Source organism: Sciurus vulgaris (assembly GCF_902686455.1).
Source record: "Sciurus vulgaris genome assembly, chromosome: 9".
NCBI classification, from domain to species: Eukaryota; Metazoa; Chordata; class Mammalia; order Rodentia; family Sciuridae; genus Sciurus; species Sciurus vulgaris.
In genome coordinates this window covers 97,341,307-97,359,794 of record NC_136469.1, presented here as the reverse complement: position 1 = coordinate 97,359,794, position 18,488 = coordinate 97,341,307, and the positions used below count along the sequence as shown (strand labels likewise).

Sequence of the window (18,488 nt, the reverse complement as noted above, 5' to 3'; positions counted from 1 at the left end):
TCATGGTCTTTATCAGGAACACTTTTTTTTTCTAGAGAAGACTTTTCATCTTATTTATTTTCCAAATTCGGTACTTAGCATTCTTACGGTTGATGTTTTTAAAGTATTATATTTAATTATGGCAAGTACTAAGTTATTTTAAGTTAGGAGATCCTTTTGTTGTTTATTATTCAAGTGACTAATATTTTCTCTGAGCACTGTGTCCCAAGGAGTATATTAGGATATCTTGTTTGATTGAAGTCTTAGGTTCCCTCACTATTCTTTTTCACCAAGAAGTAAAGGGTGGAATGTAAACAACAGAAGTAGCAATAAGCACCATGGAGTGAGAAAAGGAGGGTGCCAGATGTGTGTGTGTGTGTGTGTGTGTGTGTGTGTGTGTGTGTGTGTGTGTTTTATTGCAGCCTTCGCAACTGCTAGTTGTCATCTCCTTTCCTCCTTAATTTTTCTTTATCCAAATCCCATTTCTCTACCAGTCCTGGCAAGGTCACAGATGTTTCACAGACTGAGAATCATTGGGAAACAGTGGTTTATAGAAACACTAGAGTAGAGAAAAACAAAAACACACCCTAAGGAGGAGGACTGGTCTTGTCTTGACAAGATGGTGGCAGCTCAAATTGGCTCTGCGTCTCTTCAAAGAACAGTTGGAACGGGCTTTCAGAGTCTTGCTCTGTCTCTGCATGGTGCTAGCATATTGTTTTGTGACAATATTCCTCTTGGTGCTCCTGTGTTATAATTAAACGTTAGAAGTTCTTGATCCTTTTAACAAATTACACAGTGTTAAACAATTTTACAAAGCAGTGGAAAATACATTTTCATATAGATTTAACTGAACAGCATCTCTCCAATGCCTCATTTTAGATACTTTTTTGTCTCAGTTCAAGAGTGATAGTTTTGTATTGTTTTTATCTTCAGTAGAAAGGATATATTATCCTAGGTAGACAGCTAAGAAATGAATCACACAGTCTTCTCTTTTGGAAGATATGACAATCATCCAAAATTCCTGATTCTGTATAAATAAATAGCAGAGTTCTCAAAAATGTACTTATCTCTTTAGAAACATGAATTACTAGGTGACAAACACACAAACATTTCTATTTTAAATCAAGAGTGGGTTCAGGGTACAACAATCTGTTCAAATTGAAAGTCTCTTCTTCCTGTTTCTTCACTGACCAACTTATTGGTTCATGTTAAAACACTAAGCACGTGCATTTGTGTAAAGACCTATATTAAATGTTAAAAGAGAGACTGACTTTGAAAACCTTAGCCTTTGGGTGGAAAGACAGACAAAAATAATACAGGTAAGTATAAAATAAGATAGAATATGGAAGTATGTACAAAAATATTTTAAGTTGTAGAAATGATGAGCAGAAACATATTCACTTGGTGAGAGTTATGAAAAACTAACTGAAATGGGTCTGGAAATGTTGATACAATTGTGGTATCTACAGATAAGTATGAAAAGGAATTCCAAACAGAGAGAATTGAGTGAGCAAAAGCTGGAAGCAGTAAAGGGTCAGACATGCTTATTCTACTGTGGGCAGTTACACGGCTTAGTGGCAATACAACATTGAATATTAAGGAAATTCTACTTTATGGAGTTCACAGTATCGTAATGATCTGGGACTAATAAGTTGAAAAGGTCTGCTAGTAAGAGCAGTACCAGCCAGTGGGTTCATAAAAGAAAGAATATTGAAATCCAGGCAAAGAAGGTCATTCAGGGAAACTCTGGGTAGGGGTGTGTGTGTGTGTGTGTCTCAACGCATATTCCACCCTACATGCAAATACTTAAAGAAAAATAATCATAGATGTGATTTGGAAGGTTACTTTGGCAGAAATAAAGGATGTGGAGTTGGGAGAATGGTGGACATAATTAGGTCAGGGAGGCATTTCTTTTTGTGTATCATTTACTAACTTTTTAAGGTAAGGTTTTGTTTTGTTTTGTTTTGTTTTGTTTTGTTTTGTTTTGGTTTTTTTTTTTTTTTTTTTTTTTTTTGTAAAATCTCTCTTCTTTAATCTTCTTTCTTTCCTTTATAATGGAAGGTGGATACAGATGGGCAGGATCTCTTACCTTTCTTCACCTGCCACCTGCTTGGGTTTCTCTTATCATCTATCTTACATACTATGTCTCTGCTTCTGTTTATTCCTGAATCTATTGTTTTTCTGTAGTCTCCTTTGTCCCTGATGCCAATCCCAAGCACTCCAAGGCTGACCTAATAAATTACTGCCTACTTTCAAACTCTGATCTTTAAGTTCTTATATGGATGTATGTTTCATTCAAGTTGGCAGTTCAATTTATTATAAGCAGAGCTTCCACTGACAGAATCATATATTCAGGCCTTTTCATTTAAAAAATATATATAAAAGAATAGAAAGTGGTACCTCAGATAAAAGGGCTGCCCAGTTATAAGGTGGGATAGGACCAGATGTATGAGTGTGGAGGCAAAGGATCAGGAATCATAGTAGATAAGATGACAATGAGTCACCAGTGTGGGACTGTAGTGAAGAAAGGGAACAAGATAGTGGGAAACATGAGTAGGATCATAAAATGTACAAACCAGAAGGTACTCAGCATTCTTCAGTCCCCATGGATCTGGGCTTAGCACCAAAAAGAGCATGGTGACAGGGCCTGCCTGAGGCATATTTGCAAGGTAAGTGAATTAGGCCTCAGCAGCTGCAGAGCAGGCTTTTCCATACCCTGCCAGTCCTGCTGATACCCTCACCTCCAGGCACTGAGCACTCAGTTCTGCCACAGACATCCTGCCACCCAGGGACCCTCCCACATTCTAACACCACCCTTACTTTCTAACATGCTCAGAATTTGAGGTCTGACTTCCAGCACACTGATAAACCATTTGAAAAGAAGGAATTAGTTGTGTTTTCCAAGGAGAGCTCAGAATAAGAAGACATAAACCCAGTATAATGGCTCCACAATGGTGCAATTTCAGACTCCATGGCATGCTGTATAGAGATATATTGGAATGAAGAATATAGTAAGGAAGGTTTTCAATTTTCTTCTTCTGGAAAAAAAAATATTTAAACTAAAATCACATTATACATGCAACTATCTACTATAATACATAAATCTGGCACAAAATATTTTAGAATGGTCTTCAGAAATTAAACACACACACACAATTCATTAATTCCAAAGTGTATTGCTCTGTACTTTTTTGTTGCTGAATTTCAGCCTATTTGTTTCTTACCAGTTCTGCAAATTAATAATAATTTAAACTCAGATTGTACTCTGTAGATTCCATACTATCTAATAATCCTATATTAGGTATCATGAATATATTCATACAGTTTCCCCTTGGAAACTCAGGCCATTACTAAAATATTTTAAAATATCAAACCAGATTAAAAGCAGTTGATCTCACTCACTCTTTTTTCTAGACAAGTAAGTAGGACTCTATATGTTGATCCTAAAAGTCAAATCTCTCAACATGTTTCTGCATGTCTCAGAATACAAGAAAATCTTCCAAACTACATTTTGGAAGAGATGATCTCAACAGGATAATTCCCCACACATCCAACTGAGGAGTAAGTCCTTTTAAATCCATGATCTCCACAGGGGGTTCCATTTAAAGCAGATCTTACAACTAGTGTGACTTTCTTCCATTTTCTTACTCGTGAGAGTCAAAAATCTTTCCTCTACATATGCTCATTATTCATTCATTTGACAAATTTTTTTATGCTTCCTGTATGCCAGTGTACACAAAGTCTTTGCTTTCTTGGAATTTAAAAGACAAGAAACAAATAAAATAACTATCTGAAGAGGAGAGTTGCTTCAAAGAAAATAAAACAAGAACCCTAAGCAGCAATTAGAAGGGCAGAAAATGCAGACTTGCGTAGGTGACCTTGAGCCGAGTCCTGAATTTTGCCAAGGATCCAACCACGTAAAGATCTGAAGGAGAGACATTTCAGGCAGGAGGAAGAGGAAATTCCAAGGCCCTCAAGTAGGGAAGAAGCTTAGAAGAAGAGAAAGAAAACTGATATGATTCTGGTATAGTGGTCAAAAAGGTGAGAAGAAAGGTAAACAATGAGAAACAGGTAGGGGCCAAATGACATGCTTTCTTTCAGGCCTTGGTAAGAAGTCAAATTTGATTCTGAATTAAAAGTGAAGCTGTTGAAAAGGTGTTTAAGTAGAAGAGTGAAATTATCTCATTTTTATTTTAAAAAGATGATTCCAGCTGATTCATGAAGCACAGATTGCAGAAGGCAAAGGCACACTATTTACAACGGTCAGCCTTCGATGGAACCCTCTACAGTGATCGTTTACAAGGACTGACTTCTCACTTGCTTTCTTTTGATGTATGAGGTGTCCTCTTGTTTGATCATCTTTTTCCAAAATCTAGTGTAGAAACAGAAGCAAGTGGGACGAGCAGCGCGATACCAGGGTGAGTGTTGGAGGAATAGTTATTAGAACGAACCACAATGAAACACTCAACTATTTTAGTGGCAGAGCCAGCAGAGCTCGTTTTATATTGTACATAAAAGGAAAGGGACAGAAAAGACTCAGGTTTAACTCTATGTCCCATTTAAGCAGCAAAATTTATATATTCATGAAATAAATTAAAAAATTATAAGTAACAAAGACATATTAAATTCACTTATTAAACTACCAAATTGGAAACCAAATACTCCTATAATTTTAATACAATAAAACTCAATTCAAACACACTTATTATGTGTGTAACATGTACAAAGTCTTTCGATAAGACTTTACAGATAATACAAAAAATACAGTGCCTGCTCTTAGTAACTACTAAAAATAGAAGACATATAATTAACCTGAGAATTAATTTTTGGATAATGCTTTCAAATCAAGTAAAACATTTATTGAATGCCTACCATGAGTACAGCACAGCACTGCTAAGAATAAAGGTGGTTATATAAAGATGAACAAAATGTGCCATTGGCAGCAAGTAATTTAAAATCAAAATGAAAAACATAATTTCTCCTGGAATTAGCTAACAGAAATTATAAAATATACATCTATCCATTCTATCTTCAATAATTTGGGAATCTCATTACATTGCTCTTGAAATCTATCTCTATACTTGCCTGATGGCATCTGGTAGTCTATATTCCCTTCCTCATTTATATTATGGCTCAGCACAACATGCTGAAGGGACTATAGCAATCAGCACATTGTGTTTCCTTATAGTAATACTTTGCTTGGTTCATGCTGTTTTAGGTAGAGAAGCTGCACTGCTAAATTAAAAGGCTATGTACTCACAGCAAGTGGGTTCTCATGACCTAAATGATTGGAAGGAGAGTAATTTGCTATGCCATCTGAACTCTGAGTGTACAAAGCTGAGTTGTGCACGGGCACAGCTCTGTGCTTTTCTGTGCATTCATGCGCTAGAATTTCCCATTCCACATAATTAGTCACTTTATATTAAAATAATTAATAAGAAAGGGCTTAGTATCTTGCATGTTGCTAAGGGTCTGTAGCCCGTGGCATAAAAATGCTTCAAATGTATCTTGAAAATGGAAAAGTGTTTCAACCTAGCACTGGGTTGGGTGGGAGAATAGTGACAGCATGCTTGTGTTTTTTTCAGAATGACAGAAACCACCTCATCTGTTATTTATAATTGTAGATGTTAAATGCCAATCATCTATTTTCATTTTGAAGGGAAATTTTGTATTATATGTCAAAGCCAATGTTATATTTATATTGATAAGATTTGTGGCAAAGATTGATAAAATGTTTAAGGTGTGGAATTTTTACATATGGGAGCAATTGAAGGGCAAAACAGCGTCTGAGAGAAGAAATTGACTCTCTGAGATTCTGAGGACAGATGACTTCTCTATGAGTTCAGATGAGTACCTACATCGTGGTCTGGCCCTCACCGTGATAAAAATAACATGTTCTTACACTTATGATGATAGACACCTGTTATTTGGACAATTTCTACCAACAGCTAAAAAAAAAAAAAAAAAGTAAAAATCCTCATTGCCAGCAACTTCCCTCCTCACAGCTGCTTCCTTCCCATACTAATCACAGCGAGGCAGACACCCATTTCAAATTTGACCAGAGAATGCAAATGGAAATAAAAATCTTCGCTAAAGCATCTGAATAGCATAACTGTCTGGTGACAGTGATGAGAGAAAAAGGGAAATTTTAGAGAAGAAACCAAACTGAAATAGAAACAGAAGGAGATAAAGAAAAGGTTATAACATTAACATTCCTAATTGGCGAATTTATCCTCAAATTCAGATTCAAATATCCTATACATGTATGACTTAATGTAAAAGGTATCTGAACATGTATGTCCACTTCAATTTGACATAATTTTATTTACCTAAACTTTAGAGAGTGCCTATCACAAAAAAATTTTTTAAAAGGAGAAATCATTTCTCCTTTCAGAATCAGAATGTACCTCATGAAAAACAATGTCATTCATCCTGGATCTTAAGGAACCAAAATCTTTGTGTTGGAGAAAAACAAAAGATGATGATGGTATTGAACAAAGTCTTTCCACCCTGTGGAAAAGTAAATTCACATCCTATTTTGGTGAATATCTCAACCATGCCTGGGCAAGCTACCTTCGAAAATCAAAATTGAACCTTCCTGCCATACAGCTAGTCCAATCCTGATACTCATTACCAATTTGTCACCTGAAGTTGCTTGTGCATTATCTAGATCAATGCCTGGTGGTTTGGGATTGTGTAATTCCAAATCCCATCAGCATTTTCTCCTGCCTTTCTAAAATTACCCAGGAAAATTTAGAACAAACCAGGTACTCATATATTCTGCCTTCTTTCTCTTTTTATATATGCCTCATCCAACCCGTGGAAAACGTAAACACTGGATTTTTGATGCTCAGAAATTGGCTGTGTTCTTGGACTAAATTTGTTTGTACTGATCTTGTCCTGTCATGGGATTTTTGCCAAAGTGTAGAGAATCTGGTGTCATGGTATCACAGAACATGAGAGGAAACAACTGATTTTTGAATATTTTATTTACTATGAAGTCAACTGAATATTTGTAGAGACAACTTGCAAACTAGAAAATCCTATACAACAGTTAGAAAATAGATACAGTGACATTGTTATGCTGTTGACCACATGGACCTTGAGTCAATTTTCTCACACATTACAGGGAATAGCATCGTTAAACAACACCTATATACTAGTGTTCATATGCCTCATACCTAAGTCTGCCCTGCCAGCAGTGAGTATAGTTTGGTTGCTGCAATTTCTAAGCACATTTGACTCTAACAGGTAACTTAAGACTGTAGCTGATCATATCAGCAAGGATGACATTTTACCTGGACCACCCTGCAACATCAGAGAAATGGAGCTGTGTGTTCTTCCCCATCAGAGGCTCACAAAGTACAAAAGAGCCCTTGGACGCTACCTGTCTATCAGTTCTACAGGTATCAAATCTATGCATCTTCACAAATTTCCTAAAAATAATAAGGGAACTTGGACATTTTCTACACAGCAGTATCATACATGGAAGCAAAATTAAGTTTCTTTGATTTTAACTAGAATTTTGTAAACATGTGATACAGAAAACAATGATAAAAGGATCTTTGTGAATAATTGTAATCATTAACTTTTAATAACAATCACTTAAAATTTCGAATTTTAAAAATTCTCTAGATCTTCTCTAACTTTGTCTTTTTGTAATTCACTTCTCATGCAACTACATTGTGACTTCTAAAAACTCAAACCTGTTCAAGAGGTTCATTATTTATATAATCCTTGAAGAACTCTCATTTGTGTAAGAAACAAATCCAAACTCCTTATCAGAACACAGAAGACCTTCAGTGTCCAGGCCCTAGATTACCTTTTCAGTCTCATTTTTCATCTAACTCCTCATTTCCTTGTACCCACACACACCCACTCTTCCCAGCCTCAAGCCATACAACACTGTGTGACTAGCAGTTCCTCAAAAATGCCAGAATATTTCACACTGCCTTGCCTTGCATGTACTTCTGCCAAGAGTGCTCTTCCCATCTTTGCATGCCTAGCAAACACCTACTCGTCTTTTAAGATTAGACTCAAGCATTACCTTTTCCCTTTTTTTACTTTTTTTTTTTTTTTTTTTTTTTTTTTTTTTACTGGAGATTGAAAGAGGCACTTTACTACTGAGCTACATCCCCAATCCTTTTCTATTGTTGTTGAAAAAGGGTCTTACTAAGTTGCCCAGGCTGACCTTGAATTTGCAATCCCACTTCCTTAGTCTCCTGAATATCTGGGATTACAGGTGCACACCACTGCACCCAGCCTAAGCATTACCCTTTCAAAAAAGTTTCCAGATCTGTCAATCCAAGATAGCTAACTGAATGGAATTATTACTCCTTTTTACAATGGGCGATCACCCTGCATTTAGCATAAAGGACATGTTCTCATTTATATTCTGGCTTTTGTGTCTCTACTTCATCATACAACCTTCCCACCACTGCCTTGAGTGTTTAAATGATCAGGGAATTAACCAGGATTATCTCAGATCACCAGTTCTAGCACCTGGCCATTCAGAGTTTGTGGAAGGAAGGAAAATGATAGACAGTAAGGGAGAGAAGGAAGCAAGACCAGAAAGTCCTAATAACTCTTACTAAAAATATATGTCAAATTTAACAATGCCTGAGCATCTCAGCTTCACTCTCCTTCAAGCCACTTTCATCCCTTCGCCCTACAGCAGCTTCAATCTGGTCCCCTTGCTTCTATTTTTGCTTTGCTATGGGCTATTTTTCACATAGCTTCCAGAGTCATATTTCTGAAAAGTCAGTTCATATTACTTCTTTGCTAACCTGTCCATGGCATGCATATAGATGAAAACATCCTCACATGCCGTGCCAGCCCACCTCCCCAATCTCATTTTGCAAGGCACTTCTACTTCAGTACCATCCAGCAATACTGTCCTTATTTTTTTTCCTACCAAGACATCAAAGATGTCCTGCCCCTGGGCCTTTGCACTTAATGTATTAGGAATATTCTTCCCCAGATCATCACATGGCTGCTTTCTTCACATCACTCAGAGACAATTTCAAATAGAATTCTTGAAAAGGTGTCCCCTCTGACCAATGTTATCCCAGTGTAGTCCCAATCTTATCCCAGATACCATGATTCTTAAAACAGAGCATGCTACTCTCTAAGGTTATTTTTCATTTGTCTGCTTACTCATTTGATGCCTGTACCAACCCCAGGGAGAATGAAGAACCTTGTCTTTTTCATCAATCTATTTTCAGGTCCTAGGTCAAATAAAGCTGCACACAGTGTACAGCACTATATGCACTTAATACTTATTTGCTGAAAAGGTGAAAAATATTGAGAAGTTGGTATAGTCTTACATTTCTCTAGTTCATTTTTTTCTCTCATTTTCCCTGGTAATTTCACCATTTCCTTTTTCTCTCCTCAAATGAATTTTCCTACAAAATCCCTGGCACCTCCATTTGACCCCACCCCAAGACCCACATTCTCTTCTTCTCTGTTGCTTCAACCTCTAAGAATTGCCCCCCGCCCCCTGCCCGCCCCATAAATATATCATCTAGGGTGCTTGGCTTCCCAGAGTTTGTTGCTTGGCTTCCCAGAGTTTGCCACTGGGAGTCATTGGCAGGACATCAAAGAGGAGAAGAAAGAGGTCCAAGATAGTTCCTTCTGGCTCCTGCCTGCTGTGGACTGTCATTCTGCTAGTTCCAGCATCCTTCCAAATCCACAGCTTCAGAAGGCACCTCCTCACCTTGTCTCCTCTCCAGGCCAAGAAGGGAAATCGCCCTCTACTGTTGCTAGTTTCCTTTGTGACTTCCTAACCCTTTCCCCACATTAATAATGCTCTTGAACCCTCTTTGTTAGAATCTATTTCCTGATGTGACCTGAACTAAGATATATAACCTAAAATAAATGAAAGCTGGTGATACTACTTTCCACTCTATGACTAAGAAAACTGTGATGCTGAAAGAATCCCACAACCTTCTCTACCCACCACATCTACCAGCATTATCCTGTCATCTTGCCTGAGACTACAGAGCTGCCCATCCCAAAAGTTTTAATTAATATATATTTAATTTCAAAATAAATCCTCAATTCTGTTACTGGCAAATTTTAAGTATGCTTGGAATGCAAGGGTATATAAATCTTCTTTTGCTGTACAAATGTTTGATTATAAATGCCCATCAAGTATTTCTGGTGAAAATTTAGTGATTCCCATTAGATGAAGTGTAAATATAAAATTTTGAAGGCTTTTAAAGTTCAAATAAATAAAGAATGTAAAGTCAGTAATAATTTTATGCATGTTGAAATTATAATATTTTATGTAGAGATTAAGAAAATACATTAGAAACTGCTTAATCTGTTTATTTTACTTTTTCAAATGTGGGTACTAGGAACATTTAAATTCCTTGTATAGTTCATATTCTTCTTCTGCAGCATAATGCTGCTCCACATCTATTCTCTGTGCTCCTCATTTAAGTCAATCCCTTCTTTGTGCTTAGGTCTCATCCCTGTCACCTTCTCAAACACACTACTCCAGCAATTTTCTCCTTTCTCTCCAGAATTGTCCGTTTCTCTTCTCAATTGAATTATTTTCATCTGCACATAGGCATGCTATTGTTCCTCCCATTCAAAAAGAAATTCCCTACCTCATTTCAACTGCTGTTTGCTACTCCCTGATATAAAGGTCCCCTGGAAGTGTTCTCCATGGGGAACACTCACCAGTCCCATTCTTCTCATTCTTTGACACCCACCCTATCCCCTTCACTGAAACAGTTCTCATCAAAGTTAACCTGACACTTCCCATTGCCTACCCATTGCTTCTATTGATTAGAAATGTTAGTCTTTCTACCAAATGGATTTGAAAAGTTGCTAACTTCATCCTCCTGATGTACTTTCTTCCTTCTTATTTCCAGGGAATTGCTCTCTCTTGGTTTTCCTCTTATATCACTAGGTGCTCCTTTTTGGTCTTTTTAAATTAATTTCTCTCATTTCCCGTCCTCTTAGTATTGTACTGCTCCAGGACTAAGTCCTGGCACTTCTTTACTTTCACTCATTTCTTTAGAAATTTTTATCACTTGGGTTTCTTTGTGTACTATTTACATGCCAATGATTCCACAATTCATTTCTCCCACTCAGAGCTCGATCCTGAATTTCAATTCACATTTCTCACTACCCATTTGACATCTCAAACTTAGTACAGACAGTTCCAATTGGTGATGATTCAAATCAACAATTTCTTTTTTACTTTATGGTGGTGCAAATGTAATATACATTCAGTAGAAACTGTACTTTGAATTTTTATCTTTTTCCTTGGCTATTGATATGTGGTACAGTTCTTGCTCATGATGCCCAACTATAGACCAATCTAGGTGACCTGAGCACATTTACAGTACAATAGACTAAGATATGATGTTAGGTAGTTTTGGTATATTAAATGCATTTTTACCAAACAATATTTTCAATTGATATATCTGAACACAACTCCATCATAATTACGTCAATTATGTATTTTCAAACTAAACCTCAGTTTTCCCAATCTCCATTATTAGCAATAGATGATGAGTTGCATAGGCCAAAAGCTTTAGGGTCATCCTTGATTTCTTTCTTCATAGGAGAAAATATTTCTCAGTCTGTAGTGCCCTAGAACATCATTTTCCCTCAGAAAAATCCTATTGGCTCTTTCAACACTGCCACTCCTACCTCATTGGTCCAACTTCTGTCATCTCATACATGGATGGTCCCAACAGCTTCCTGGCTGTTCTTTGTCCTTCCTTTTCCCTGTATAGTCCATTCTCAATACAGTAGCCAGAGTAAGCATGATATGAAGGAAATCATATCTTGTCTATCCTCTGCTCAGGAAAATTCAACGATTCCCCATCTCATTTGGAGTAAAAATCAAACTCTTAACAATAACTAGTGGTAGTGATGTGGGCAGGACAATGCTATGACCATATCTATCATTCTATTTTAACCCTCTACTTCCATGCTCTTTTCTAGAACACAGCGTCCTGCTGCCATCATAGGCACTTGCTCTGGCTCTTCTCTTGCCTAGAACAATTTTCCTCACTATATCCACATGCTACTTCTTTTATATCCTCCACATCTCTACTCAGAATTTTCCTTCCCTATGAATGTTAGCCCTGATTTGGCCCCTAAATTATGACACCCACCCCAAATCCTTTCCCATTCCTTCCACCATTGTGTTTTGTCTCCTAGCACTTACTGCCTTCTTACATATTTTACTTTTTTATATTAACTTTTTTTTTATTTCCTGTTCCTCTAGTATGTATATTCCACAGTGCCAGAGGTTGCATCTATTTACTCTCTACCCACAGAAGTGCTTGTCACATAGGAGGATGTTCAAAATGTTCTTGTTGAATGACCACAAAGTTCAATTCCTATGCTCAGTCTTAATTATACAACTCCTAATAACTATGTTTTCTAATGCAATCAGGGACCCTAGTTCCAGTTTATGAGATAATGCATTTAGGATACATCCCACTTAACCGGGACATAGATGGTAAATCAAGTCACAGATATGCCAAAGGAGTCCCAATACCCAGAGATGTGGAGATGGTGGTGTTAAGAAGACGGAAGCAATAGAAAGTGACCTATTGAGAAATTTCCGCCTAAGAATCATCTTGAAAACAGCATTTACAACTGCAGCTCTCATAAGGCTTTCACTGCAGAATAGAGTTACAAGCTGCCTCTGATATCTACTACTACAGAAGTGGAATAAAGGCACAGAATATCCCAACCAGAAGGGAATAATCTAGTCCAGTTCCTTCCCAGAGCTATTCAATCATGGAGCTGGAACTCAGAGTACTTTTCTTTAATCAAGGGTTATTTCCATTGCCCCACCACTTCCTCTTATGTTCACTCACATTTTATAAACATCAACTATTGTTAACTGACAAGAAACTTTGTGTGTGTGTGTGTTTGTAATACAGTTATGAAGAAAGAATAGCACATTTTCTCGTGGAAAAGTATAGCATTATGCCCCTAGGCAACACATAAATGTATTTTACCTAGAACTTAAAGTACAATATGAATAGTATTTTAGCAGCTAGTCACCACTTGTAAAAACATCTCCATGGGAAACAGTATGTGAGGCTGTAATTCATTTCACTGAGTGCATACACCTGTGTCCTCTCCATAAGCAAGATAGGGAAGCCCTCAGACTCTTTCTTCTGTTTCTGCATGCAAATGTGCATCAAAAACAACAGTGTGGCTGGAACAGACAAAAGTGCAGCATTTACTGAGAGTTGAGAAAACAGACTTTAACAAGTTTGCTGCCAATGTATCATCATCAACAGAGTTGTAGTTATTGTTTTCATACATTAGGTTTTATAGTTTTATTAAAATAAATGCTGACGTTCTGCTTGAATAATAAATAATACTGAGTTATGTATTGCCTTCTGTTTTAGTCAGCTTTTTTGCTGCTGTGACCAAAAGACTTGATGAGAACAATTAGAATAGGAAAGATTTATTTGGGGTTCACAATTTTAGAGGTCTCAATTCATAGACAGAGAACTCTATTGCTCTGGGCCAGAGATGAGGCAGAACATCATGGTGGAAGCATGTAGTAGAGGGAAGAGCCTCAGGACATGGCCACCAAGGAACAGAGAAAGACTTACCTCTGCTCACAAAATACATTCCAGGTCCTAAGCCAACATGGTGAATATTTGGGCCTACTTTTTCTTTGATTAGGCGCAGGGTCTCTGGTCTATTGCATAAGTCTTTGATCCACTTTGAATTGAGTTTAAAGAAGGGTGAATGATAGGAGTTTAATAATAGAACCAAATCTTTACCACGTTGGCTTAGGATCTGACTTCCTTAACAAGATTCCCAAAGAGCAATAAGTAAATTCAAAAATCAATAAATGGGATGGATTCAAACTAAAAAGCTTCTTCTCAGCAAAGGAAACAATCAATAACATGAAGAGAGAGCCTAAAGAATGGAAGAAACTTTTTACCACATGCATCTCAAGTAGAGTATTAATCTCCAGGATATATAAAGAACTCAAAAAACTTAACACCAAAAGAACAAATAACTCAATCAATAAATGGGCTAAGGAACTGAATAGACACTTCACAGAAAAAGAAATACAACTGATCAATAAATGTAACAAAATATGTTCAATATCTTTAGCAATTAGAGAAATGCAAATCAAAACTATTCTAATATTTCATCTCACCCCAGTCAGAATGGCAATTATCAAGAATAAAACAACAATAAATATTGGCAAGGGTGTGGAGGAAAAGATGCACTCATACATTTCTGGTGGCATGCAAATTGGTACAACCATTATGGAAAGCAATATGGAGATTACTCAGAAAACTTGGAATGGAATCACCATTTGACCCAGTTGTCCCACTTCTCAGTTTATACTCAAAGGACTTAAAATCAGTGATGAAAGCACATCAATGTTTATAGTAGCTCAATTGACAATAGCTAAACTATGGAACCAACCAAGGTATGCTTCAACAGATGAATTGATTTTTTTAAAAATGTGATGTATATGTACTATTGAATATTACTCGACCTTTAAGAATCATTCAATTATGGCACTTGTAGGAAATGGATGGAGCTGGAGAACATCATGCTAAGCAAAATAAGTCAATCCCAAAAATCCAAAAGCCAAATATTTTCTCTGATATATGGATGCTAATTCACAATGGAGGGCAGGACTGGGGAAGAGTAGAGTTACTTTAGGTTAGGTAGAGGGGATTGAAAGGAGAGGAGGGGGTATAGAGATAGGAAGGATCGTAGAATGAATCACACATTATTACTCTATGTACATATATAACTACATGACTGGTGAAATTCTACATCATGTATAACCAGAAGAATGAGAAATTATACTCCATTGTGTATGATGTATCAAAGTGCATTCTACTGTCATGTATAACCAATTAAAACAAATATTAAATTTTTTTAAAAAGATGAATGGCTGGGCAAATGCCAAAAAAAAAAAAAAAAAAAAAAAAAAAAAAAAATGTACTCTGAAGGCACATTCCCAGTGACTGATTTCCTCCAGCCACATCCTACCTATGTACAGTTACCACCCAGTTAATCCCTATCAGGGGATTAATTCCCTGATTGAGTTAAGGCTCTCACAACCTGATCATTTCTTCTCTAAACTTTCTTGCATTGTCTCACACATGAGCTTTTGGGGGATACCTAATATCCCACAATAGGATAACTAACACACTCCTTCTCTACATTTTTTAGCTTTTGTATATGTGGTAGGTCTTCCTGGGTAATTCCCCAACCTAATCCCCAAAACATGTGATTACATTCACTTACATGGCAAAAGAGGCTTCTCAGAAGAAACCAAGTGTAAGGATCTTGAGAATGGAGATTATGCATCCTTAAAAGCTGAGAACTCTTCCCAGCTATCATTAGAGAGAAAGAGGTAACTATGGAATGGAGGTGGAAAACTGAGATTTGAAATGTTTTCTATTCACTATCGCTGGCTTTGAAAACATTGGATGAGGGCCAACATATTTGGGTGGCCTCTAGAAGCTGGAAAAGGCAAGGAAACATATTCCCCAGAAACCTCCAGAGAGGAGCATAACCCGGACGATTCCTTGGTTTTAATCCAGCAAGACCCATGTGATACTGCTGACCTGTAGATAATGTGTATTATTATAAGCCCCTTAATATAAGATAACATTTTATGGCACAGAAAGAAAACTCATATTGTACTTATCAAGAGGTGCTTTTCCACAAACTATAACCCAGGTATTAACTGGGAGGCTCCCTGCCTCTTAAAATCAGGATAACAAATGAAAATTACAGCCCATTGGTTGTGAAAGTCAAAATTTGAATGAATAGTAAGGCTAGAGGGTAATTCTCATGTGTGCATTTGAATAATTCACTACAGTGACAACTTCATTTCTCTTACTTGCCCACTCTTTAAATAATATAGACAAGTAGAATTTAATTGTTTTCCTGTAAATCTGCCAAAACAATTTTGTGCAAAAGATTTTATTGAAGACTGAAAATCCATGGTACAGAAACAAAAAACACATAAAGTCAGCTGTTTTTCAAAAAATGTTGATTTATCTTTTCTTTACTAGATTCAGAATCTGGTAGTGTTGCTCTTCCCTCAAATTTTATTGATAGTACTTCGTAGCTTTTTCTCCACTGAACCTCAAAAATCTCCAGTTTTGTCTTTCTTCTCCCTATCTATTGGCTTACGAAGGGTGTCCCTTAAATAAAATATTTCTTTCTCTAAGAGCAGCTTTTTCACCCTTTTATATAAAACATTGACTATATATTTTATTCTAAAATCTATAAGTATAATACTCTTTTTCCAATTCTCCTCATTTCTTAGTATGGAACTAAGACAAATACTTTGCAGACATAAATAAAATGAAGCTATTAAATTCTAATATGTCGTGACCACCTTTCTCATGGATCACTGAAAACAAAAGGGAATGTTCAACTCTAAGCTTTTCATTAAATCAATTTCCTCTTGTTTTAACTTCACATACAAAAATTATATATGCAGATTATTCCTCAGTGTAAAATTATACTGTTTTGATTTATAAAGCAAGGTATTACTGGTAAATAGGGAAAAGAAAAAATATTGTTGACTATTAATGTCTGTCAAATATTTTGGAAGTAGTATCTAATTTTATCAAGCCCATTAATATAAATTACCAAATTGATACTGAAGGCTAGCACATATATTTGTCATTTATTTTTCAAAATATTCATAAGATTGCTACTAATATCCATGATATTGATAAAGAATGTAGCACACAGAAACATTTAAGTAATTTTCCCAGTGGCAAATAAGTAATAAACCATGGTTTATACCTAGGATAGCCTGACCTAGAGATATTCCTTCTACCCTGCACTGTGTAATTCTATGCAATTGAATTCCAAATAAGCAAACTGAAATTCTAAGATATCAACTAATGCTCAAGGACTAGCTTTCAAAATTCAGTTCATATAGCATATCGAAGACCATAAGCTCTCTACTACCCTATGATTTGCAGGGCATAAACACAACCCCAAACAGACAAATATCTGACTAAAAGATAATCACTTAACCCATTAACCCTTTCTTTCTTTCTTTTTTTTTTTTTTTAATCTAGAACTTTCTACTCTAAGAGTCCTACAACAAACACAATATATAAAATAATATTATGGAGAAATACAATTTGATGGAAAGAGTAAAATTTTGTTTGATGAAAGATATGATTTCAAACTTAATCCTTATACATTTATTCCTGAAGAATATACAAGAAAGGAAAGAAATAGTGACTACAAGAAAACAAAAGCATATCTGAGAAAATGGGGGTAAAAGAATACAGTTTTCACTAAATATAATTCATAACTTCAGAATTTTTATAACAAATATATTAACTTGAAAAAAGATTGATTTTCAAAAATATACTTACTATAAAATTACCTAGTATTCTAAATGACAGAGTAAACACTAAACTGATTTTTTTCTCTTTTATTCAAAGAAGGATAATACATGCATTATGAATAGAATTCAAAATTCCTGAAAAGGAATTATTTTAGAGTCAACCATACCCTTACTCCTCAGATATTGCTCTTCAGCAGAAATATAGTCTCTATATATTTTCTTCTTGTATTCTAAGAAAGAAGAGCTTTCTTCAGAATAATTTTAAGCATGTAAAAGATGTAATGAATCTTTGTTTAAAAAAGCCACACTAAACCTGCCTTGGTTTCATAGGGCTACATTACAAAATTCATAGAACAAGAAAGTTTTTAATTACAGACAAATTAAATTTGGAACATCAAGCTTTAAAATGTATATTTACTCTATAAAATTTTGCAGCTCCTATAAAAACACAACTAAAATGAATCACAACTCTAAACCACAAATAAAAATGCAGTTTTAATATAACCAATTATCACTAGATTTTCACACCTACAAAATTTTAAAAAATGCTGTAATGATCAGGATATTTATGATGCATTTGCAGAGTCCTTGGGTTCTTAGGACAGATTTGCTCCAATCTGATAGGAAATAATGGTGAAGGTAGAAAAGAAGGTCAAGTATAATGAAGCACAGGGTATCATTTGGTCATTAAAAGAAAAAAATATTTCTTCTAATTAGCCAAGTTGACTTAGCAGTACTTTAGGGAAAAAAGAAGAAGAAAAGATAAAGATTATGCCACTTAGAAAAAGAATTATTTAAAGATACTACATGCCTATGGAGTTCTTGACAAAAATAGAACAGTGAAAAAGGTTAATATTAATTATCAATGGTATAGCATGTGTCAATTACTCTGAAATAACCAGTTGATGTTGATTCCTAAAAGTGTGCAAACAAATGTTTGTGAAGTAATTTTTTTCTTTATTTTTCAAGTTTTTATTTAACTGCAAATCCATGTTGGATTTAAGATATTATCAAAGGCAGCCATGTTCATGAACTGCATATATTCCTCAAGAGCAGTGACCTGCTCCTGTAGCATGTCTGTGCCAGGGTATTATACTAAGTGCTGTGAGGGATTGTAATACTCAGCTTTCTATCATTGTGACAAAGTACCCGA

The 18,488-nt window shown here is 35.8% G+C and overlaps 1 protein-coding gene across 1 annotated transcript in view; it reads right to left on the bottom strand.

Moving 5' to 3' along the window:
- LOC306669664 (uncharacterized protein) overlaps nucleotides 1-18,488 on the bottom strand; it is a gene marked incomplete at its 5' end in the record, with an annotated part of 150,077 nt that overhangs the window by 21,040 nt on the left and 110,549 nt on the right. The window lies entirely within an intron of this gene.